The 24799-nt window shown below is 39.5% G+C and overlaps 2 long non-coding RNA genes and 1 pseudogene across 3 annotated transcripts; 1 reads left to right on the forward strand and 2 right to left on the reverse strand.

Moving 5' to 3' along the window:
* Positions 1-304: 304 nt before the first annotated feature.
* On the reverse strand, positions 305-6139 carry LOC147917469 (uncharacterized). Its single transcript, XR_015549960.1, has 3 exons — positions 6010-6139; positions 5756-5844; positions 305-744 (listed from the first exon to the last, which is right to left on the reverse strand). It is a non-coding gene; the product is annotated as an uncharacterized LOC147917469 (long non-coding RNA).
* LOC147917470 (uncharacterized) lies at positions 4903-14949 on the forward strand. The gene is made up of 3 exons (XR_015549958.1): positions 4903-5575; positions 5687-6048; positions 14745-14949. It is a non-coding gene; the product is annotated as an uncharacterized LOC147917470 (long non-coding RNA).
* A 3793-nt stretch (positions 14950-18742) lies between these two features.
* LOC101396419 (T cell receptor alpha variable 18-like) lies at positions 18743-20936 on the reverse strand (annotated as a pseudogene). The gene is made up of 3 exons (XR_015551685.1): positions 20907-20936; positions 19231-19407; positions 18743-19098 (listed from the first exon to the last, which is right to left on the reverse strand). The product of XR_015551685.1 is annotated as a T cell receptor alpha variable 18-like (transcript).
* Between the last annotated feature and the right edge of the window lie 3863 nt (positions 20937-24799).

Consider the following 24799-nt stretch of genomic DNA (forward strand, 5'->3'; position numbering starts at 1 on the left):
TGTATGAATCCATTCTATGAAATCTACAGAATAGGTAAATCCGTAGAGACAGAAAGCAGGTTGGTGGTTGCCAGGGGCCGGGGAGAGGGGAGAATGGTGGGGTGATAACAAGGTTTGAAACTAGATAGAGGTGTTGAGTGCACAACAGTGTGAATGTACTAGATGCCACTTAATTGTTTAGTTTAAAAGAGTGAACTGTATGGCATGTGAATTACTCTCAATAAAGCTATTATTTATACTTAAGTTGATAAAAATCTAAAGATCAAAGAATTCACAATTTAACTTCAGATCATTATATCAGGTTATGTATATTTAATTGCTTCTATCTGGAGGGAGAGTCAATTTAGAAAACCCCTTTAATGGAGAAAGGTCTTCAGCTTCAAGATAGGACACATGGTTGGAGCCCCAGCCGCAGAGTTTGGGTGTTGGTGACAGGTGCCCGTTGTACACTGTGTCTCACAGCACAGAGGTAGGTGGCCGAGTCGCCGGGCTGAGAAGTTGCAATGTATAGAGCACTATGTCTTGACAACTTGTCCAACGAGGCTTTAATTCTTCCACTTGTTTGCTCTCTCTGATTTTACTGAATTAACAACAGAGAAGTGAGCCCTTTCCCAGGGTCCTGCCTCAACCACTGAAGGAAATAGATAGCGCTATCAGTGTAGCTGCAGTTGAGAGCCAAGCTGTCCCCCTCCAGGACACTCAGAATTTCAGGACTCTCCTCCACCTCCTGTTTACTGCTCACCCCTGTTCAGAGAAAGAACACAGAGAGAGGGACTGGTTAGTAGCTAGTTATTCTTTGGAAATTAGTTTAAAATTTTTTTTTTTTAATCTCCACAGAAACTCCCAGCAAACCACACTGATACAACTCCCTGTCTTTCTCTCTCTTCCTTTGGGAGAAATGTCCCGGAGTCTGCCTGATCTTTGCCCATTTCTAGATCCCTCTAACTCACAGTCTAGTTGTAACCAAAGTATGACCAGGCTCAGGGGTTTGTCCATTCTTTCTGTCACTCAGACTCACTGAGAACTGTTCTTGTGTCTGTGACATTGACAAGGGCTCACCAGATAAAGGATCTGCTTTGCTATCTCATGTGTTCAAACATTCCTACAGGAAACACAGAGATGAACTAGCCAATCAGAGACAAGTCATACACACACACACTCACACGCGCGCGCACACACACACACACACACACACACACGCAGGCTGATCTGCAAAGAGTGGGAGGTGGAAATGCAAACACTACCATCTCAGGACCAAGCCTGACGTTGACAGAAATGCTTATCTCTCCTCCTTCTCCTGAAGGAAAACAATTTTTTAAATATCAAATTTGTAGAATGTAGCTAAATCCGTGCATAGAGTAATGTATAGCATAAATACTTATATTAGAAAAGAAGACATCTAAATTTTTACTATGCAGTTACAGCTGCTTTCTCCAGATTCCTATAACTGCTCCCCTCCTTCCACTTCAGCCCTTAAGGAGTAGTTTCCTTTAACTCACACATTCTTAAAGAGCCCCTTCCTCTCTCTTCTCACCCATCAGATTGCAAAAAGAGTTAAGAATCACAATATTAATACTCAGTGTTTGTGATGATGTCAGGAAGTGGGCACTCATATCCAATAACTGAAGTGTAAACTAATAAAGATTTATAGCTGTTATTTACATATCATTGGATGCCAGAAATTCCACTTGGCTGGGAATTTTTTCTTAAGAAATACCCTTATAAATGCATGTATAAAATTGTACATTGTATGTAGCAGAGAAAAGCGGAAAATTTTAAATATCCTTCAATACAAATATTCAATACATTTTTGTAGATCTCTATTACGATATACTATTCAATTGTGAAAGACTAAGTAGACTTAAATTTTCTGACTTGGTGAGGATTTCTCTGACAGATCAATCAAATCACAGTACTTTACATATAGATGTGATCCCCTCTATGTTTTTAAACAGTATGTTTATTATGGATATGTATGTAAACGAATGGAAACAGTTGAAGTGCTCACTAAATCTTTAACATTAATTGAGAACTTGTGAGGGACAAATCCAGGAAGTATCACTTTTTAGTCTATATGCTTAAAATTGCTTTAATTTTAACTAAGTAAATATTAACTTATAACTTGTTTAATCATAAAAATAGAGAACTTCACAGCTATATAGAAAACTAAGGAAAATATTGAAATAAGAAATATTAGTTGTCATTTTCTAGCAAACTTTCAAGATTCAGCTATTTCTCAAATGCAAGTGCTATAGTTGAAACATTGCGGGAGCACAGACATTTCTCAGAGGAGTAACGTTCAACGTATGAACTTCACATTGGACCTTCAGCAGGAACGAGAATGTTGGATTGGAAAAAGGACACATTCAGACTCCTCCTTCTCTCTGCATTTTTCTTCCTGGCCCAGTTCTTGATTTCATGAACCTTTTCTTTATTTTTTCATTTTCCTTCTTCTTATTTTTTTCCCACCTTTTTCCATTAAGCTTACATTTTCTGTGTAATGTCCTCTTTAAATAGAGGTTATCTCCCCTCCCCCACCAGGGAGACAGGTATGCCCCGTCTGCCCCACTGTGCACTCTTACAGCACAATAACACACAAAGGTGTCTTCCAGGGTAACCTGGTGCAGGATCAGGATACTGGACTTTCTGTCCACAGGGCAGCCATTTTATTGGTCACATTTTTCTTTAAGTCTCAAACAGATACTGTGAGCCTTGGTTATAAAATTGTCGATACCAGATGATGTACTCATTTCCTCTAATGGTGGAGTGGGAAAAGGGTACACTCACTTCTTGTCCTTGAGCACTGGCCAACGAGATGGGCTGTGTGGTCTTAACATTCACACAATCCCTAAGGGGGGAAAATATAAGATTGTCTCTGGACGCCCAAAGCATATTTTTAAGGATAAGGTACAATACCTCTAGAAGTTTCCTCTCTGACTCCCATCCCCTACTTCAATTTCTCTCATTTCCATTCTATAGAAAGAGCAAAGTATGGGTAGGTTTATCAAGACTCACTGGTAAAAAGGCAGGACTCCATTGCTCTCTTGCATTTTCCCTTGGGCTCAAAGAATATAATAAATTCTTTAAAGCAGGGAAAGCTCTTCTGTGATCACTGAGGGTTATGGATTGATTTGTGTCCCCTTCAAATTCATATGTTGAAATCCCAACCCCCAGTCTTTGCAGAGGTAACCAAGCTAAAATGAGGTCATTAGGACAAGCCCTAATCCAATATGTTTGACGTTCTCATAAAAGAGGAAATTTGAACACTGAAACATGTATAGAGGGAAGAGGATGTAAAGAGACACAGGAAGAAGTTGGTCATTTACAAGCCAAGGAGAGGAGTCTGGAACAGATCCTTGCCTCACAGTCCTCAGAAGGAACCAACCCTGCCAGCACCTTGATTTCAGGCTTCTCGCCTCCAGAACTGTGAGGCAATAAATTTCTGTTGTTTGAGTCACCTAGTCTGTGGTACTTGTTACGACAGGCCTAGCAGACTAATACACTGGATACGATGCAGCTTCTCACTCTGAGGATGTGACTTCCTCACAAAGTAGACAGTTGTGATCTGGACTCTTGCTCTGAGCATCTTGGGTGAAGGACAGTGAGACAAGCGGAGGCAGCAGGTCCCTCTTCTGATTCCTTGCTTTCAAATACTATCCTTTCTTAGGCTCAAAACACTCACTCAGAGTCAGGAGCACAGACACCTCCAATACCAGCCTTATACTTCAAGCAGACACTAGAATCCAGGGCCCCTAGCTCAGCCTCTGTGTCTGCACCTGGGCTGGGCGAGGTGACAGAACACAGACACATCAGCTGAGTTTCTCCCAGTACAGTCCAACACTTGGTGGCTGTCACTCTGGGGAATCCGCAGGCCTAGAGTCAGCCAGTGACATAGTAGCTCCTTGGTTGACACACCTCCCCAGGTTTAGTCATGTCCCTGGAACTAGGGAAAAAATATGAAACAGGCATCTATTCTCAACCTAGGGTTTTTCTTGAGAGTTTTTATGATTTTTAAACTCTAGGAGGCTAAGTCCGAAAGAGGAAAACAAGGATAGCATCCACTCAGAACACTTTTCTTATTGTTTTTTCAAAACTCAAGAGAAAGAATATATCTTGCTGGGCATCTGACGCTCCAAGGAGCTCAAAAGATTTTTCTTTGCAGTTAGGAAAGCCACCAAGTCTTATACCATCATGAGAGGTTGGAGAAAGCCCAGCTAAATGAGAAGAAAACAAATGAGACTCAGATGCAGAGGGTGATGTGCTCAAAGTGACTAGGAAGGTTAAGGTCAGAGTCTGATCTGGAAGCCAAGGTTCCCAATTCTCTGGTCTCCTAAAATGCCTCTAGGGTTCATGTGACTCTAGGAGGGCATGGATAGACCACACATCCTGGTATAAAGGACACAAGAGGTCTGGGATGTCACTTGCCCTTATATCCACAAACCTTGTTCATAACACCCCTTTCCCCATTCTCCGTGTATGCCTAGTGGTCTCACACACACAGTTGACTGACAGAGGAGAGAAAGGAGAGAGGGAAAGAAAGGCAGTGCAAGAAAGAAGGAGGGAGTAGCTTTCAACACTTTTTCTTATCTTCTCAAATTTAAGAAAAAAATAGATTGAGAAAAATAATTTCCTTCCCATCAGAAAAAAATTCTGCTTTTCTCTATCACTACATAAAATTGACAAAAATAGATCAGTTAAGGCTGAAGGCTTAAACATCAGTGCCATCACCTGAGAATCAATGGCATTTCCATTGGGGAGTCAAGATGAGCAAGTGGAGGAATGAGATCAAAAGAGAGTGCTCTTTGATTTTGTAAACATAGGAGAGTATTATCTCGATAAAAATAAAACTTATTTTTAAAAAAAAGGGAAGAGAGACTGCTGAGAATCTCAGATAAGATGAAGATTGAAAAATATCTGTTGGCTTTAACACCAAAGTCACTGGTGTCAAGGTGAGAGCTTCTCTTAGAGTGACGCTAACAGAAGCCAGATTCAAGCGAGGTGAGGAATGGGAGTTGAGGAAATGGAGACAGTAAGTAGAGACAATTCTTTCAACTAATTTGATTACTAAGGAGAAGAGAAATGTAGAAATGTGGCTGGTGGAGATGTGGGCTTCAAGAAGACTATATTAAAATGAGAAAGATTCACTTACAGACGTATGACCAGATTATTATGGCAAAATGCAAAAAAAAATTTATTTCAGGGAAGAGTGTGTATTCCTGTGCAGTCTCTCTTCAAGTGGCCAAGACTAGAAACCAAGACTCTCCATATCACAGCTGTCCCTTCTGAATCCATGTGAGGGAAGCTCTGGGCTCTTGTAAAGAGCAGACTGACCCATGTATACACAAAGGGGCCTGTCTAGGATCCCTGGACAGAATGAACTGTAATCTCTGGTGTCTGGCTACGTCAGAAGACTTCATTCTCCATAGGACCACTTGGAAAGAGGTTCTGGGTGCTAAGTGAATACATCTTCAAGGAGGAAAAACAACAGAGATGCCCTTATTCCAGAGCCGCAGCTGCAGGGTTTTGGTACAGGCTTGCAGGTGCCTGGGGAGCACTGTGTCTCCACGGCACAGAGGTAAGTGGCTGAGTCTTCAGGTTTAGGGGCTGTGATGTGCAGAGTACTTCTTTCCTTTGACACCGTGGCTCTTAATCTTTCTTTATGCTTTTCATCCCCAACTGAATACAGAAGGAAGAGGAGTTCGGGACCTTTCCCAGGATCCTGCCTGTACCACTGTAGCCCTCTAAAAGACCTGACCTGGTAACTGCAGTTTAGGCTGAGACTGTCTCCCTCCTGGATTCTCAGGGTCTGAGGACTCTGCTCCACCTGGTCTTCTCCACTCAACCCTGTTCAGGAAAACAAAATCAGAAATGAGACACAGCTTTTAGTTCAGCAGTTTTGAAAAATTCCAACAAGAAACCTGGGATGAGCTGAGACTCAACTCCTATCTCTTCTCTCCGGCTTTGGATAACTGTGCCCTTATGGTTCTCATCTCTTCACCTCCAACTTACAGCCAAGCTGAAGCCACAAGACTATGAAGGCACATTCCAGTATGTTCTTCATCTTGATATCTCAGTTTTGATACAATTTGTGATGATTCCAAACCTTCTGTTCTCTGAGGAGCTGTTTCTGTGTCTTAGTTCTTGTTCTCTGAGGAGCGAGAGAGCCTTTCTGTTGATTGCTCAGCCAATCAAAGCAAATAGTCTAGTAACTTTCATGCTTTTGATGTTTAAGGCATTCGTGGAATGAGAGGAGTGGAGCCACTGCCACCTCGTGGTCACAAACATATTCTCATAGTACCCACTTCACACCACCTACAAAGAAAACTGAGGGAAGGACATTTTTGATATTTGGTGGGCATAGAGTATGTGAAGTTAAAGCAGTCATCAGAAAAGCCTTCTCTTACTGACACTTTTAATAGTTTCATTGTTCCTTGAATGGCCTTTAAACTGCTGCCAGAGATTATAAAAGAGTTGAACCCAAGGGTAGGTGTGATTGATTATAATACACAAGAATCTCAGCAGGTGAGACTTTCAAAGGACTAGAGCACTGAAAAGTGGGGAATCAACTAGGCTGTGGAAAAGTCTGGAGACCTCTTTGACCAAGATTAGGAAGAAAAGTTAAGAAATCTATTTCATCAAGTAAGTTTATGCCTGGCTACAGGGACCAAGTGTGACCAAAACTAAGGGTCACAAACTTGATAGATCTTAGCAGGGAGGGAGGGAAGAGTATAGCAGAGGGAAAAAAGAACTCTCCATTTCAGGACTTGAGAGAGATCAGAAAGAGACCTGGGTGGGGGTAGGGGGTAACTATTATTGATGCAAATCATAAACATTTTACATAATATAAATAATATACAGTAAATTTAAGTCTTCCTTCCTCATTTATCCTTCAGTACCACAGTTCATCCATAGAGGCTACTATTTCTATCATACATACACATTCATTATTTTCAGACAAACCTATACAGTCCACTCTGTGCTTTGCTTTTTTTTCACACAAAATGGCCAAATAGCATACCATTGTGTGGATATACCATATTTTACTAAAGGTTTTGTATTTTTGCAATTTTAGATTATTTCCAATCTCTTACTGCCACAGATTACGCTGAAATGAATGTCCTCATACAAAGAAGTTTGCCAACATGAACAAAAAAATTATTGACAGTATAAAAACTGTGACAGGGTCCCCTGGCTTAGCGGTTAAGAGCGCGCACTCCGCTACTGGCAGCCCAGGGTTCGGATCCCGGTCACACACCGACGCACCACTTGCCTGGCCATGCTGAGGTGGCGTCCCACATACAGCAACTAACAGGATGTGCAACTATGACATACAACTATCTACTGGGGCTTTGGGGAGAAAAAGGGAAAAAAAGGAGGAGGATTGGCAATAGATGTTAGCTCAGGGCTGACCTTCCTCACAAAAAAAAAAAAACTGTGACAAAGGATCCACGCATTTTTCATTTAATAAGTATTGCCAATATGCCTCTAAACAAGCAGTAGCAGTTTACACATTTACAATATGTCAGAGTGTCTGTTTCTCCACTGTCTTGCCAACATATTACAAAATCAAACTTTTTATCTTTCTTGATTTAATAAGTGAAAAATGCTAATTCATAATATCATTATTTATTTCTCTATTGCTAGTAAAGCTGAGATTTAGAAAATAATTTTTAAATCTATTTGCATGTATCTCTTTGAAAAGTCTCTTCAAAATTCTGTTTAAGTGTTAGCTTTGGAGTTAGAATGACAGGGCTCAAACTCCAGCTCTATAGTTTATTTGCTGTGAGATTCTGAACAAGTTGCTCAGTGACTCTCTCTAAGTTTCCTCAACTGAATAATGGAGAAAGAATAGTACACATCTTATAGATTTGTTGTGAGAATCCTTTGAAATATGTATTGATGTATATGATAGATATCATAGATGATGGATAGAGAGATAAAATACAAAATAATGGCTAGAACACAACAAACATTTGATTAATATTAGCTATTATGATACTAATGCAATTTTATTTTGGAGAGTTAATCTTATTGATTTACAAAAGCTCTTTATATATTTGTTACATTTTCCCTATTTTTACAGTTTTTTATTCCATTTTGGCATTTGATTTTGGCTTTTTGATGGTGTTTTTGCAATGTAGAAATGTTTGCTTTTACATATTCTTATTTCTTGTTTATTCAAATGTATCCATTTTATTGTGCCTTCTAAAGGTTGATCCTTCATTAGAAAGCTTTGACTCACTCCAAGATTATTTTTTACAAATCCTGAAAATTTCTATTATGTTTAAAATTTAATATTTTAAATCTACCATTTGGAATTATTTTGATCTAAGGAGTAAGGTAAGGGGTCAATTTTTTTTTAAGTGGCTAGTCAATTGCCCCAACATTATCTGTTGAATAATTAATTGTTTTCTCCCTGATTAGTATTAACTTTGTAGTATAGTAATTTCCTGTATGTAGTTTGTTTCTGTTTCTTTCTTCTCTCTTCTCTTTATCAGTCTGTCTAGTTATATGTTTGCTGGTAGCAGCTATTTTTAATTGTTCCAGTTTTATGATACCATTTAATGCGATAGAGCATGTCTCCACCCCACCCCATTATTCTTGTTTCAAAACTGTTTCCGATTTTCTGCATATTTAGTCTTCACTTGAATTTTAGAATCAGGGTGTCTAGTTTCAAATAAGTATGTAAAAATTTCAAAGTAATCATATTTTAGACAATATCACGTTCCTACAAAAATAAGAGCTATTGAATTTAGGGAGTAATTACCTCACAAAAATTAACTTTAATAACATCTTGACTTAAATCCCAAGCTGTTTTCCTAAGAATATTGAAATTAGCAACACTAGGCTAAGATATATATGGCAAACTAGTATTACTTAATTTGTTTGATTCTATGACACACCATTGGATTCTGTCGTTGAGCATGTGTTTATCCTGTTAAATTAACCACCATTTGTATAAATAAACAGTTTTTCTCTGTTTCTGAATATGTGCTTCAGAAAGAAGGTGTAAAAGATAACTGCGTGATTAGTGCAAAGGCTCTTTGCAGGGTAGAAACCAAAGGAACCAAGGGGCTGAATGTGTGATGTGTAACAGAGGCAGAGAAGATGACTCACAGTTGGGAGGTTTACAAAAATTTTAATTTTTAAAAATATTTTTAATTTGAAATAATTATAGATGCATGGAAGTTTCAAAAAATGTACAGGGAGGTCTCAATGTCTCTTCACCCGGTCTCCTCCAGTAGTATCTAAAGCAGGAAACTGACACTGGTACATTCAACAGAGTTTATCTAGATTTCCACTTTTACATGCACTCATATGTGTGTGTTTGTGTAGTTCTATGCAATTTTACATATTTCAGATTCATGCATTAATGCGTATCATATGTATAGATTCACAGCCACAATCAAGACGCCTAACTGTTTCATGACCACAAAGCTTCCTAACGCTACCCTTTTGTAGCCACACGCATCCCCTCCTGCCATTTTTAACCCCTGATCATCACTAACCTCTTCTTACTTCTACAATTTTGTTATTTCAATGGTGTTATATAAACAGAATCATATAGTAGTAACCTTTTGACGTTGTTTTTTTCACTCAGCATGAGTTATAAAAGCATCAGATGTATCCAAGTTATTGTGTCTATGCAACCTTTTTGTTCCTTTTTATTTCTGAGTAGTATTCCAAGGTATAGGTGTACCACAGTTTGCTTAACCAGTCATCCATTGAAGGACATATGGGCTGTTTCCAGATTTTTGCTGTTTTTAGTGTTGAGTTTTGAGAGTTCTTCACGTATTCTAGATACAAGTCCTGTGTCAGATACCAGGTTTGTAAATATTTACTCCTAGTTTGTAGCCTATCTTTTCATATTCTTAACAGGGTCTTTTGCAGAGGAAAAATTTTTGATTTTAATGAAATCCAATGTGTGTGTGTGTGTGTGTGTGTGTATGAGTATGAGTGTGCGATGCTTTTGGTGTCAAATCTAAGAACTCTTCAACTAGCCCCAGGTCCTGAAGAATTTTTCCTACTTTTTTTCTAAAAGTTTCGTAGTTTTATTCTTTACATTTAGGCCCATGATCCATTTTGAGTTAATTTTTTATAATGTTTATATTTTAAAGGATTTTTTTTAAAGAGGAATGCATCATTATCTTTGTCTTAAGCTTTACCTGTTTGCTGTCATCAAGTAATCAGCTCAAAGCAGCAAAACCAAACTGTAGGTTGAGAACTTCTCATAAAGAGTGAAAAAACTTCTTATATTTTGAGTCTGCAAATTTTCCTTTTTATACTTACTATGATTTCTCCGCAGAAAAATAAATTTAAAAATATAAGTCCCAAACCAACCCTTCTCAACTCATCAGCCTCTGAGATTCCCTATCATGTATTACAGGGCAATGTTTTCTAGTACAAATTTGGAACATTGTTACATCTATCTTATGATAAAGGATAACTGTAATCTTTCCTAACATTCACATTCTTTTGAATTTTCAAATTCTCTGAGAAAAATGCCTATCCATCTTTAAGTCATCAAGCTGAACTAAAAATGAGATTCTCCTGCCTTGTCTATAACTTCCTTCCTGATAATTGAGCACATGTTGCTTGAAGAAAAGAGTATTCACTTCAAATTGCCCCAAGAATGAAAAATCCCTCTTTTTATTATTACTTTTTTCTAAAATACATGCTTTCATTTACCTCTTTTCACAGCCACAGTCGCAAGGCCAAAGAACTCAGTTCCCAGGATGTAGTGATGCTCCTTCCTACTGTCCCAGGGGCAGAGTTCTGATTTTTCTCTCATGGGGGTATTTTGACAAGACCAGGATTACAATTGAGGGTAATACTTTGTAAAGTTTTCTTAAGGGTTAAGGATCCAGGAGCTTTAAAGGGTTCTTGATTGAAGTAATTCAGCCCTTGGAACCAGAGTCAGGAAATTAGAAAAACAGGCTCACTTTCCTTAAGTCTTAGGCTAGGACTCCCAATGGTAAGACTATCTACCCCAAAGCTAAGTAAATCAACTAGGTCACTAGACTTGAAAAAAATACATGCAAAGAAGCAGAGCAAGCCATGGCAATAGTAAAGACTAATGGCAACAGATGGTCTGACCTCATCCAGTTGTACAGAAGGGAAGCATCTAGTGTGTGGAGAACACCTACTGTACAAAGGTCATTTCATTTGTACCCAGAAATTAGGATGACAGAAAAAAAGTATGGGGACACAGAGCTGAATTAACTGTGATTTTCTTTCAGCCTGGACACCTCCCCCACTACCACTCTTAGCTTTGTAGGACTCATATTTGCAAACCTGGAAGTAGTGCCATATAAGAAAAATCCGTAGAAACAGAAAGGGAATTTATGGCACATGCAAAAAGAAGGAGTGTTCTCATGGGGATGAGAAATGGACAAATACAAGAAATAATTGATCCATGCTTATCTAACAGCATCCAAAGGATAGAAGTTCTGGGTCTGTTGATGTATCAATTAATTATTCTTCTTCAGTCAATAAATATTTAATGTGCAACCACTACGTGCCAAATACTGTGTAATATAAAGTACATACATGTTTCCCGACCTTATAGAGCTCACAGTTATAGGCATAACAGGAATTTTAAAAATCTATAAATAAGTATAGATATAGGTATAGACATGTAAAAGCTTATTAACTGCAACATTTCCTTTTGTCTTGGACTTGGGAGAGAGCCCTCAATACACGAGACCACATGGAGAGAGACCACAATACATGCTTGGAGAAGTTTGCAAAACAAACAAAAAAAAAACCATTTTTTTAAACTTTCCTTAGCCTATTATCTGCCGTAAAGAGATATGAGAAAGCTGAGAATTCACTAAGAGTTGGAGAGAACAGGAGTGAAGTTGTGGTGATGTGGCATTTCCAATCTTCCTCAAGCCAAGTTATAGGGAGATTCGAGAGATTGCTCAGAGAGTTTGAAATGAGTGCCCTGGACTTTGGAGGATGTAGAGGGTTGTTCTAGGCTGCAATGACAATTTCTCTTACTTTACTATATTTATGGCCAGAATGCTTAAAATTCTGTTACTTTTATCTATGTATATACATGACACATATGTGACTCATACGTTTTTAATTGAGTGAAAAGTAAGAGAAAGTAGCTGGTGAGGCCTGGTACAGAGACATAAATATGTGAGTCAGAGGCATGATAAAATGTCACAGAGAGAACGATATCAGGAGAGGAGACAGCCTAAGGCTAAAGCTCACAAACGTCCAGCAGTTAATGATCAGAAGGGAGATGAGAGTGTGTGCAGGAGACAAAGAGGAAACAGCCCAAGAAGTGGGTAAGAATACCAGAGAGTGGTTTGTCAGAGAAGCCTAAGGTAGAGAGAGTTTAAGAAAGAGTAAGTGGTCACAACTCATGTGTCAAAAGTTTCTGAGAGGTCAGCTATGGTGAGAACTTAAGATTTCTGTTGACTTACAACACAGACGTCATTAGTACTCTTTTTGAGGGCTTAACTAGTGAAGGAATTAAAGCCAGATATAGGTGTACCCGTTGATCTAGAAATTCTAATGTATATGCCCAATAACAGTGTGTAAATATGTCCACCAAAGAGCACGTATGAGAATATTCATAACGTCACTGTTGATGACAGCCAAAGACTAGAAAAATCCAAATAACTATTTAAGTAGATGGCTAAATAAACTGTGGTATATTCATACAGCAATCAGAATAAACAAACTAAACTGTATACAACATGGATAATCTTAGAAGTATAATATTAAGAGAAGAATCTAGATAGAAAAATATCCAAACAATATTATTCTGTTTATATATATAAAGTTCAAAAACCTGCAAAACTGATCTGTGGGATTGTGGTTTCCTTGGAAGGGCAGGGAGTGACCAGAAGTGGACATGGAGGGACTTCTGGAAACCAAAAGTACAAACAAGAAAGAGCACAGACTCAGCTTCAGTCCCTGGGAGGTCCTGGCCCTTCCACTGAAGCATCCTGAGGTCCCCTTTTCAACTCCAGGAAGGATTTGGGGTGCAGTGTGAGAAACATCAACTTTGGCGGCACAGGCTGGAACAGGGTAGGCATTTAGATTTGGGGTCTTCCACTTTAATGTAATCACCATAAAAGAAGTTTTGAAAAAATCTTTTGCCAAATGCTCTACTTCAAGATAAAGAACTGAAGACAAAGATCTTTTTGATGAACAACACTTTTAGATATGCTCTCTGAGAGAGAGAGCATTTTCCTTAGAGTGAAGCTTCCTCCTCTAAACCCCCCACTACTGCTCACACTGTCCCTGCCTCTTCCTGTCCACACTGAGACTCTCGCCCAGGGGTTCACAGCTCGGGGATGCCTCATGTTGAGATCTGAGGTTTTTGTGGGGCTCCCACAGGCACCCACATCACTGTGGCCTCTCTCAGAGCACAGAAATACACTGCTGAGTCCCCAAGCTGTGAGGCTGTGATGCTGAGGCTGATGGAACTGGCTGGTTTCTGGAAGTTCAAAAAGTACCGATCCTTTGTTGTATTTTGCTCATTGTAAGAATCCTGATGAATAAGGAAAATCATTTCCCCACTTGGTGTTTGTTTATACCAGAATAAATAATAACTATAACTATAACTATTAGCTTCATATACACAATCCAAGGTTGCAGCCTCCTTCTCCAGCACAGAAACTGCAGGCTGGGCTTGAGTTACCTTCTGGGCCATGCTGGATCCTGCAGGAGAAAAAAAAAAGAGAGAGAGAGGATTAAGCTGATTCTCCTGGTGGTGTCCATGGGGTTTTAAGGAACTAATGTAGGACTGAGAGTTCTGATTCCTCCGCCCTCTAACTCTACTCCCCAAAGACCCACCAGATAATAATAACCGGCCTCTAACCCCCAAACTCTCCCCAACCTGAGAGGAGCCTGAGTCGTGTTTGTGGCCATTCTTACTAGACTTACCAAGGCAGATGGAGGCTGTGACTACTCTCAGCAGGCGGGGGAGCAGCATGTTGGAAGTTCTCCTCTGAGTGAAACGTGCTGTGTTCTGACTCAGATTCAAGTCTAAAGGCCTGGCCTGTGGCTGACAGGGCATGTCCGCAATTACTGAGCTGTAAGATGCTTCTGCCCCGGAACAGGAAATATGATTTACTGACATTAGCTTGCCTGTGTCATACCACTGTTGACGTGGTTGGAGACTCTAACCCGCCTATCTAGTCATTTTGTACTTTAATTAGCAACAATTATGTCTGGACATATATATGAGTTAAATTAAATTGTAGAACATTAATGATGAAACCATTTGCGATGTTCAACCAATGCATCTAAGATGGACTTGTAAGTTTCATGAGAAATACAATTTATTATGATTATGGTGACTTCTGAGAACAGTGATCCATGTTGTTGTATGGTGTATGGTTTTTTGTCTCCAGCCAAAATCTACAGTGAAATTTGCTCACAGATTTTTCTTCTGGACAAGAAGATAAAACTATTCACTCTCAATCATCATAACTTTTCTTCCTACACTCTAAGACATTGGTTTTTGGGGAAATTTACACTGGACAAAGCTCCTTGTCTACTTAATGCTGTCACAGCAAGTTTCCTGATTGACAAAATTTGTCCACCTCATATGTCTAACAGCAAGAACATGTAAGAAGCGTGCATTTCATTGTATGAAAATATTATACCCCAGTAAAGAAAAGAACAAAAATAAAATAAAATATATACAGAGAAAATTAATTTGTCCAGCTTTCTGTAGTTGTTGCAGAAATTTATTTGTGCTTTTCTAATTGTTACAGAACAGCTGTAGTCTGCTGTGATTACAGCCCACTCCCAAGCCCTCTGACAACTGCCGGAGACTGGGAAACAACAAAGACTGGCTGGACATTAATATGCTCTGAGAGGCTGAATACATACAAATGAAATGATTAAAGAAAGTGGAATACTGTGCAGCTCTGAGAATAAAGATCTACAGCCACACATAATAATATGAATAAATCTCACAAAGGTAAGACTGAGTAAAAGAAGCCAGATACAGGAGAACATCATAAATAATTCTATTTGCATAAGGTACAAAAACAGAGAAAACTAATCTGTGCAGTTGACATCAAGATAGTGGTTACTTGGGGTGGTCGAGACAGGAGTGGCCTGGCACGTGGGTAATGTCTTGTTTCTCGAGATGGATGCTGGTTACCTGGGTTTTTTCCAATTTGTGACAATTCATCTAGCCATCTAATTATGCAAGTGCCCATCTCTGCATGTGTAGGTTATTTTATTGTATTTTGGTTCCTTCTTTATTGAAGTATAATGTACTTACAATAAAATGCATAGTTCCTATATGTTCATTTCAATGAATTTGAAAACTTTATATACCTGTGTAGTCACCACCCACACAAAATAGAGAATATTTCCTTCACTCCAGAAAGTCCCCTTGTGCCCCTCGCCAGTCAAACTCTCCTTCCCAGAGGAAACCACCTTTTTACTTTTAACCGTAGTTTAGTTTTTCCTGTTCTTGAATTTCATATAAATGGAATCATCAGTACTCGGAGGGGAGAGTCTGGCTTCTATTGATTCACATAAGGCTTTAGAGACTTATGTTTTCACTTCTCTTCAGTAAAGACCTATGTGTGGACCTGCTGGGCTATAGCATGTCCCCAAAATGATTACATTATTTTACACTCCCACCAGCAGTTTATGTAAAGTCCAGTTGCTTCACATACTTGCCAATACTTGAAGTTGTCTGATGGTTTGATTTTAGTCCTTCTAGTGGGGGAGGATGGCATCTGAATGTGGATTTAATTTGCATCTTCCTAATGACTAACGATGCTGAGCATATTTTATGTACTTATTAGTCAGCCTATTGACATATTTTGTTATTGTGCTATCTTTATGTTGTTGATTTATGAGAGTTCGTTATATATTCTGGAAATAATCCTTCTCCATATATATCTTTCTTTAGATTGTTTATTGATTTTCTTCATATTGTCTTCTGATAAGCAGAAATTTTAAATTTTACTTGTATCCTACTTATCAATCTTTCTTTTATGGTTAGTATATTTTGTACTATGTCGAAGAAATCTCTCCCTACTCTGAGGTCTCAGAGATATTCTCTATATGCTTTGTGCTATTTTTAGTACAGTACTGACTTTTGAGATTAAAATATGCATCTTTAATTTATCCCAGTCCATTTTCAAATAACATTATTTCTCTTTATGAAGAAAATATGTTCTTGTTGGGTCTGAATATGCTGTAAACATCTGCAACACATTGTTTTTTATTTTGATTTAAAGAAACAATAACTTTTAAAAGTAAATTTTAAACACTTTTAAAATTTTACCCAGATATCTGCCTTTTTGGGTGTTTTTTGCTTCTTTTTGTGAATCTGAACTTCCATGTGATATTTCCTTATAGCATGAAGACCTTATTTCAGCATTTCTTGTACTCAGGTCACCTGGAGACTAGTGATCTTCAGTTCGGTCTCTCTGAAAATATATTTATTTTGCCTTTATTTTCGAAGGACACAAAGGATATTTTTGCTGGCCATAGAATTCTAGGTGGTCATTTTTTTTTTCTTTCAGCACTTTAAATATATCGTTTCCTCGTCTTCTAGTTTCCATTATTTTTGGTAAAAAGCCACTGATCATTTGTGTTACTGTTCCTACATGCATGTAACATGTTTGTCTTTTTCTTCTGACTGCTTTTAAGTCTGATTTTTTTTTTTCTTTTTCGTGAGGAAGACCAGCCCTGAGCTAACATCCAATGCCAATCTTCCTCTTTTTTGCTGAGGAAGATTGGCCCTGAGCTAACATCTGTGCCCAGCTTCCTCTACTTTATATGGGATGCTGTCACAGCATGGCTTGACAAGCAGCATGTCAAGATCCCAACCTGCAAACCCAGGGCCGCCAAAGCTGAGCGTGCACAATTAACTGCTATGCCACTGGGCCGGCCCCTTAAGTCTGATCTTTATTTAAATTTTTTTCAGAATTTTGAGTGTGATGTCCTAGGTGGGATCTTCTTTCTATTTATCGTTCTTGGGATCATACTGCTCTAAAAAACAGTCTTAAAAAAAATAAGGACACTAATCCTGTCATGGGGCCCCTCCCTCATGACCTCATCTAAACTTAATTACCTCCTAAAGGTAATTACCTAATTACCTCCTAATTACCTCCTAAAGAAACAAGGATTTGGGTTAAAGGGCCAACCAAGAATAGCTAACAAAGGAGGCAAAGGGGGAATAAATCCTGGGTATCCTTGTTCCCCTCTCCATGAACTCCTCAATTTACAGCTCAGCTGAAGTCATAAGGTCAGCAAAAAGAACCCAAGAGAATTCTCTGCTGTTTCTTATTAGAATTGATAATTTATTCTAGGATTTGAAGTTTGACCAAAGTTCAGATGAGACACCCTAGTTTTCCTGTATATGGCTCCAATTTGGAATCTGGAAACACAGGATTACACTATCGATTTGGTTCCCTACTTAATAATAGACAGTGTGTATCTTTCTCTTATGGACTGAATTGTATCTCTCTAAAATTCATATGCTGAAGTCCTGACCTCCAATGTGACTATATCTGGAGACAGGACTTTTGAGGAGGTAATAAAGTGATATGAGGTCATAAGGGAGGGGCCCTAATCCAATAGGACTGGTGTCCTTGTAAGAAGAGGAGGAGACGCTAGAGATCTCCCTTTTTCTCCCTCTCTCTGCACTTGTATATGGAGGAAAGGCCGTGTGAGGACATTGCAAGGAGGCAGCTGTCTGCCAGTCAGGAAGAGAGACTCACCAGAAACCAGCCTTGCTGGTACTTTGATCTTAGAGTCCAGGCCTCCAGAACTGTGAGAAGATAAATTTCTGTTGTTTAAGCCACCCAGCCTCTGGTATCTTGTTATGGCAGCCCAAGCTGACTAATGCACTTTCCTATTCTCTATACTCTTTATATTTCCTCCTCTATAGACTGACATGGGTTCTTCCTGTGAGAGGCATCCATGGTCTTTGCACACAGATCTTTGTTGTTTTACAGAGAAATACACAAGAATATTGAAATGTTTTAGTTTAAAGAGCTGAGATGTGTGAAAATCCTGGCCTCCTTTCAGAGGAATTATCACAGAACCTAAAGCCCAACCCAAGTGACTGACCACATCACATCTTCAGGATTTAAAGATCTGGTGATGGGAGAGGAGACTGAACACGCAGAGCAAGGACTCCCTCGACACAGACTTTCCTGCGTCTCACCTAATGTGTAGTGTGGACAGGAGGAGGGGATGTCCCTCAGTGTTGTCCTGAGAGTCCCTCCATAGCAGTGTTTCCTGGGCAGCTTTATGGAATGAAGGGTTAATGGGGAGTTGGGTTGAAATTTCTGCAGCAGGGACTGAGCCAGAGAGGGGCAAAGCCTAGCTTAGTTGCAGAGATTATGCAGGATAATCAAGACCAGATTCCATGTCCCTTGTTTGGTTCATGAATGTTACATGAAAAACACAAGATTTCTGGGGCTTTCGAATAGTTAAAATATATTGGTAGAGATTAATCCCACGACAAGGTTTTCCTGGGAATGTTTCCTATGAGAGGTTTTGCAGTCTGGAGAAGAGAGGAACCTTTCTGGCTGAGCCTGGGTACTTCTGGGGATCAAAGCTTGGGTTCTCTTTAACACTGACGTCCACCCTATCCCACCTGCAGAGCAATTCCCAAACTCCTAGGTTTCTAGGAATTAGACTTGAGCTTGGTTCATTGTCCTGAGGAAACTCTAAATAAACTCAATACTGCCTAGGGAGAGAATGTAACTCTCCCTCCTAGGGCAGCTCACCTTCAGCCCCTCCTGTGCCCTCTGGGTTTGTGTTCAGCTCCCCCTGCTGTCCCCCTCACTGTGTCTCTCAGAGCGCAGTAGTACACGGCTGAGTCTGACATTTGCACTGAGGGTTTCTGCAGGTGGAAGGAGCTGTCACTCATAAGAAGATCGGCCTGAAAACCTTGATGCTCTGTCCTCTGGTTTTCTATTGAGCTCTTCAGGAGGAGTTGAGGAGCTTTATTGGGATACTGGACATACCAGAAAAGGAAAGGAGCTGAATAACTGGTCTGGTAAGTGCAGTTCAGGATCACAGGTGCCCCCTCTGAGAGTGTGATTGGGCCTTCTGTCTGGGTCACTGAGTCTCCATTGGTCCCTCCTAAAAAATAATTACTTTATTATGTTAGAAATGTACAGCAGGAAAGTTTTCAGCCAGAGAAGAAAACTAAAAATTATCTATGATTATAAGAAAATGAAAAGTCACTAACATTTAGGATAAAATGTTACTTACTGAGTATTAAGATCACAAGAACTGAGCAGGTGGCAGAAAGCATGTTGGCAGAAGAAAATGATCCTTGCTCCCTGGAGTACACCAAATCTAACAGGGCTAGTCTCCAGCAAGATCTTGTATAAACTCCTCACTCATAAACTAAGAGCCCCTTCTGCACAGCAACAGTCTATCTTGAGGCTACAAAGGCAGGCGAGTCAAACTACCACCTAAAAAATGTGTAACCACATCTGAAGGAAGCAGCGCTGCCTGGTGGTCATCCTGAAAATTGCACCTCAGCCATTTCTGACCCTATTCCTTTTAAAAATTGCCTGAGGGTAGGTACAGAAGAATGGGATGGGACTATAAGAGGAAAGCACTAAACATTCGCTTTATAAATTCACAACTATGTTTGGAAAATTATTTGATTATTACTTAAATCATTTGCTGCATGGTACAGAGATCTAAAGCTTCCTAAATAATCCAGGCACAACTTTTAAGTGAAATAATCTAGGTCTCTTCTTTGCATGTGTCCCCCTGGTTCCCATGGGTCAGAGAAGGATCCTTCTGCCTAGAAAGTCCTCCCTTCTCTCCTCCAGTCCTTTGCCTGAATTAGTTCTATTCATCCCCCAAGACTCAATCAACACGCCATCTTGTAGAGGAAACATTATCTAATGCAGTTCTTCTCAAATAATCTGTGGTTGAATGAGCAGTTTTTTCCCCAACCCATCATGGACTGATACGTTTATAAAATACAGTAAAAATAAATTACTGTTTCACTGATAAATGTAGAGTTGACCTTCCAAGTAGAAAATTGGACAAAATAAATGGAACAATAACTTTTGGACATTGGCCTACAGGCAGCACAGAGACAAGGGAAGTCAACGAGGTGAGCCCTAACATCGCCCCAGCTCACTTCCTGAAGGTGGTTTCTAGACACCAGTGCAGGGAGGATTTGCCAGAAATAGCCCAGCTGACTCACTGTGTTGATAAGACAGAAGAGGAGTTTGGGGATCTCGAGGCATCTAGAATTTGTGGACCAGTGCATCAGAGAGGAGCAATGTGTACAGTGAGAGAGAGAGATAAAATGACAGGGGGGTGACTTTGAATGTGACTGAGTACACACGAGAGGAAACTCACTGAGTCTGGTGTCCCAGGATCCCTGAGAGGGTCTCCCAGGGGTCCCTGGACCACACCTGGATGGCAGCAGCCTTACACCTTTAGCCTTAGGAGGGATAGGCAAACTTACTTAGGTAACTTGCTTCTTGAAACACCATCTTTTTACTTCTTGTCACATCACTGTTTTAATCCAACTAAGTATTTTCTTTTAGAAAGTCAAGTTTAGATGCTTAATATTATCAGTCAAGCTCTCTTCATTCCAGAGGCATGCATATGGTATTTATCTGTCTCCTGTTTATTTGTTTTATTAGGGAATTCAAGAATCTCAATTAAAAGCACTGTTTGCTCGGGTCTGTCAGCTTGTTTGTCTAGTTTCCTTTGTAATGATTTGTGCTAATGAAATAAAGCCAGCAGAAGATTTAAAAGTGTCATTTCCATAGCTTGTTATTTCTCTAGGATTGAGTTTCTTTTATGCAGGGTATGAATGTATAATAGTAAGAAATGGAAACATTGTTCTCTGCTTGAATAAACCATCTTAAAGCATTGGGACTCTGAGTGTAGGCACTGTGATAGTTTCTTACACAGACTCTCAGGGGCAGTGCTGTCAACATAGTAACAATGGTTGTGACTAAATCAATTGAACACAAGAATGATCTTCTTCAAATAATAAATATTCACCTAGATGGATTTTCTCACCAATAACTTTCTTTTAACTCTTACTAAAATTAGGGTCTCGAGTAGAGTTATCACGCTGGCAAGATTCTCTAACTAAGATCACCTAGTTGCTCCTAAACTATAATGCATGTTCAGGACTCCCTAAGCCCAAGCATTCATCCTGGAAATGTACAGAGTTATCTACGATGTGTAAAGCTCTGTGAAAAAACACATAGACCAAAACCAAACATGATTCCTATCTCAAATTGCTGTCAGTTGAGGGAGGAGCAAATGAGTAAAACAAATCTTATTTTCTGCCCGCATTTCCCCTGGCCCAGGCCCAGGCGTGTGGGATGAAGGACCAGGCTGGAAACAGACAGCTGATGCGTTTATCATGAGGTGAGTGAAACCTGTTTGAATATCTTATTTCCCGTGTTTGGATGTACTTTTGTTCTTCTATCTCCCTCTCTCTTTCTCAGGCCTGTCTGTCAAGATGTTTAACCTCTGATGTCCAGGTGTCTCACATTCAGTGTGCAGAAGTCCAGAGTGTCAGGGAAGAAGGCAGCCTTGACCTTCAGGTTTGGGTCTCCAGACACATGCCTAGTGCTTTCTCCCTTCTCCTCCTTCATCACATTAGTTCTCTGACTAGCTTCCAGAAAGATCTAGTATCATCTAGCCTTTGGAATAAATAAAATTGTGTCATATTAATATATCTTAAATATTATAAAACTGACTTTCAAAATCAAAATACTCTCCATTTTGCCTGAAAGTTGTATTATTTGAGGAGTGGTCTCTGGAATTTGATTGATCTGAAGCTTATTTAATTGTGATCAAATTGTGGTTCTTGCGGCCCATTGCCACAACCCCTGCTGGCCTCCTTTGAACTTTTTTCAATTTTAGAGCCTAGGATATGGGGGTAAAATTAAAACTTCCCTGCCCTTCGAAGGGCTCTTCCCTTCTCCCATCTCTCCAAAGCTAAATATTCTGCAGATGCAGTGATGCGCTTCTTCCCGCCACTCAGCTGTTGCTACAGGAGTCCTGTCGGTCAGTCGTGTGCCTCTGTCAGTCCTTGAGCTGAGTGGGGACAATGTTGAAATAAAATGACCCAACTCTGCAGAGCCCCTTGAGGGCCTTGTCTGGTGCTATGAGGGGTACAAAAGTGTAAGCAGATTTCAAAAAATGTATAGTCTTTTTGGAGTGATAAGATATGAACTCACAGCCAGGTAAATTGGTCTGGAAAACCTAGATGTCGTATTATTTTATCTCTGATTATTTTAGCACATATGTCTAAGTTCTAATTTTTTACAAACACAGCCACAATGCCATCATGACACCGAAAATTAACAATAATTCCTTAGTGCAATCAACGCATGTTCAAATGCCAATTATTTTAGTTTGTTTGATTCAGAATCCACCTAAGGACCACACACTGTGATTGATTGACATGTTTTTTAAGCTTCTTTTAGTCTATAGGTCCCCTCACTCCATTTCATTCCTTGTAGTTTATTGTTGAAAAAATCAAGTGTGTCCTGTAGAGTTTTCCATACTATGGCTTTTGCTTATTGTATACTTCTGATGGGTTTAATATGTTCCCCTGTACTTTGTACGTCTTGTAAATTGGAGATTGCATCTAGAGGGCAGTCTCTTTTTAAATCTGGTAAACAAGAAACAAAGATGATTTCACTTCTTTAGGAAGCCCGTTTGATTGAGTTACTATTTCAAGTTCAGCTAATGTTGTTTCTCTCTGTTTGGAGATGCTAAGGAAGACTGGAGATTATGGAATAATGATGGTGCGAAACATACAGGATTCCACCTACTTCCGAGGAGAGTACACATATGGCATTGTACTGTTCCCTCCCAAGGACATCTGACTCTGAGGGGCAATTCCTCGCTTGTTGAGAGAAAAGGAAGCTTTCGTTATGAAATCAAGTGGAAGAGTTTTTAAAGATGATATTGTTGGGGGCACTAAGCTGTTGAACCTGCATCCCATCATCTGGAAGGAGACGGGAGTGAGGACTACACAGCAGAGGATGTAGGTAGTGGGCAGGTGGCTCCAGGAGCCAGACAGAAGGCAACAGCCACATGTAGTCAAGTGGAGGGGGGAAAGGGGTGAGTTCAGAGCTTATTTGTGTCACGTGTAATATGGACCTATGTAGTCAAACAAAACATTATGTATTCAAACAGTCATTATATATTCAAAAAGACCAGAGAGGATCTTGTGTTCCAAGATCTTCCAATTTTTATAGAGAAGCTAGAAATCCAGTTTTTAATAAAATGTCTGATTTTTAGATGTTGAAAATTAATTCAGAGGTTTTTAAAAACTTGTGTGGAGCAAAAAATAAAAATGCTTGTTCCTGAGCACCTGTTGTAACATCTGTAAAAAACTTATATGTTTGGACAGGAAGTAGACACTGGACAAGACCAGATAGGTACCGGTTGCCATGGCAGCTGTCATCCTGATCCTAGGTGCTGGAGGGGAGAGGGAAGGCAAGAGACTTGATAGGTTAGGACGAATTCCCCCTTTAAACATTTCCCTCTGTAGGCAGCATCTAAGTGAGAGCAACATATTTAGGTAAAAGTATAATCATGTCACAAAAAGAGAGGAGCCAAAGAGAGGTAGTTTGAGGAACATTTCAAATCTTTTCTGTTGTGCAAGTGGTCATCAGTATGATTAAAGAAATAAATCTAAATTAAGTAATTCATGCTACCTCATTGAGGATTGATACCACTTTTGAGAAAAATCAATGAAAGTCACTTTTATTTCTTTCTCACTGGTCCTCTGGAACCAGGGCATGAAAATGTTCTCCCTTCTCTCCCCTACCTTTGTCTAGGTAATGTCTATTCATTCTTTTTTTTTTTTTTTTGCTGAGGACGAGTTGCCCTGAGCTAACATCTGTTGCCAATCTTCCTCTTTTTGCTTGAGGAAGATTTTTCCTGAGCCAACAACTGTGCCAGTTTTCCTCTACTTTATATGTGGGTCGCTGCCACAGCATGGCCACCAACAAGTGGTGTAGGTCCACACCTGGGATCCAGGCTACCAAAGCGGAGCATGTGGAACTTAACCACTAGGCCATGGGTCCAGCCTGTCTATTCATTCTCTAAGAACCAATTTATATGCCACTTCCTTGTGAAAGCACTCACCCAGCTCTTCAGGCTGACTGTGCCCGTCTCTTTTCCCACTGTACCTTGTACACATGTCTATCACTGTCATTAGTACATCGCATTAGAATCATCTGTGTCCTGTTTTCCAAGCTGGACTTGGTGTTCCTGAGATCAGAAACTTAATCTTATCAATCTCAGTAACCAATTTCTCAAAACACACAGGCCCTTAAATTATAGTAGATCCTCAAAATATATCTGAAGAATGAGTGAATAAATGAATGAGTAGGCATGTCTGGTGCGTACAATTATCTTTTTATGAAGTAGGGTTTCTATGAGAGCATATATCTTAGACCTCTGGTGTCACCAGCTTCTTCTAGAGTCAGATCTGGGACCTGGATAACAGGTGCATTCAGTGTTTCTCAAAATTGAGTAAGTTTCAGATCTTCATATAAGGGACCACTCTCATATTGACTGTTTTAAAAATATTATAGTGCCTTATTGCACACAAAAATGAAGTTAAGTATAAACTTCTTAGGCTCATCGTTCTTACATAATTAACAAACCAAACAAAAAAATGCAAACAAAATATAAAATCAGTAAAATTCAAATTAAAATATTAATGTGGGGGATGATCTTTTGCTGAAACTAAAGAGTTGGTATAGGCTTATTAGAAGAAAGCTATACATGTGTGTAGTTCAATAACTCACTTGATTGAAAT

This window comes from Ceratotherium simum, chromosome 3 (genome assembly GCF_057802395.1).
Source record: "Ceratotherium simum simum isolate JZ-2026a chromosome 3, ASM5780239v1, whole genome shotgun sequence".
Classification (NCBI taxonomy): domain Eukaryota; kingdom Metazoa; phylum Chordata; class Mammalia; order Perissodactyla; family Rhinocerotidae; genus Ceratotherium; species Ceratotherium simum.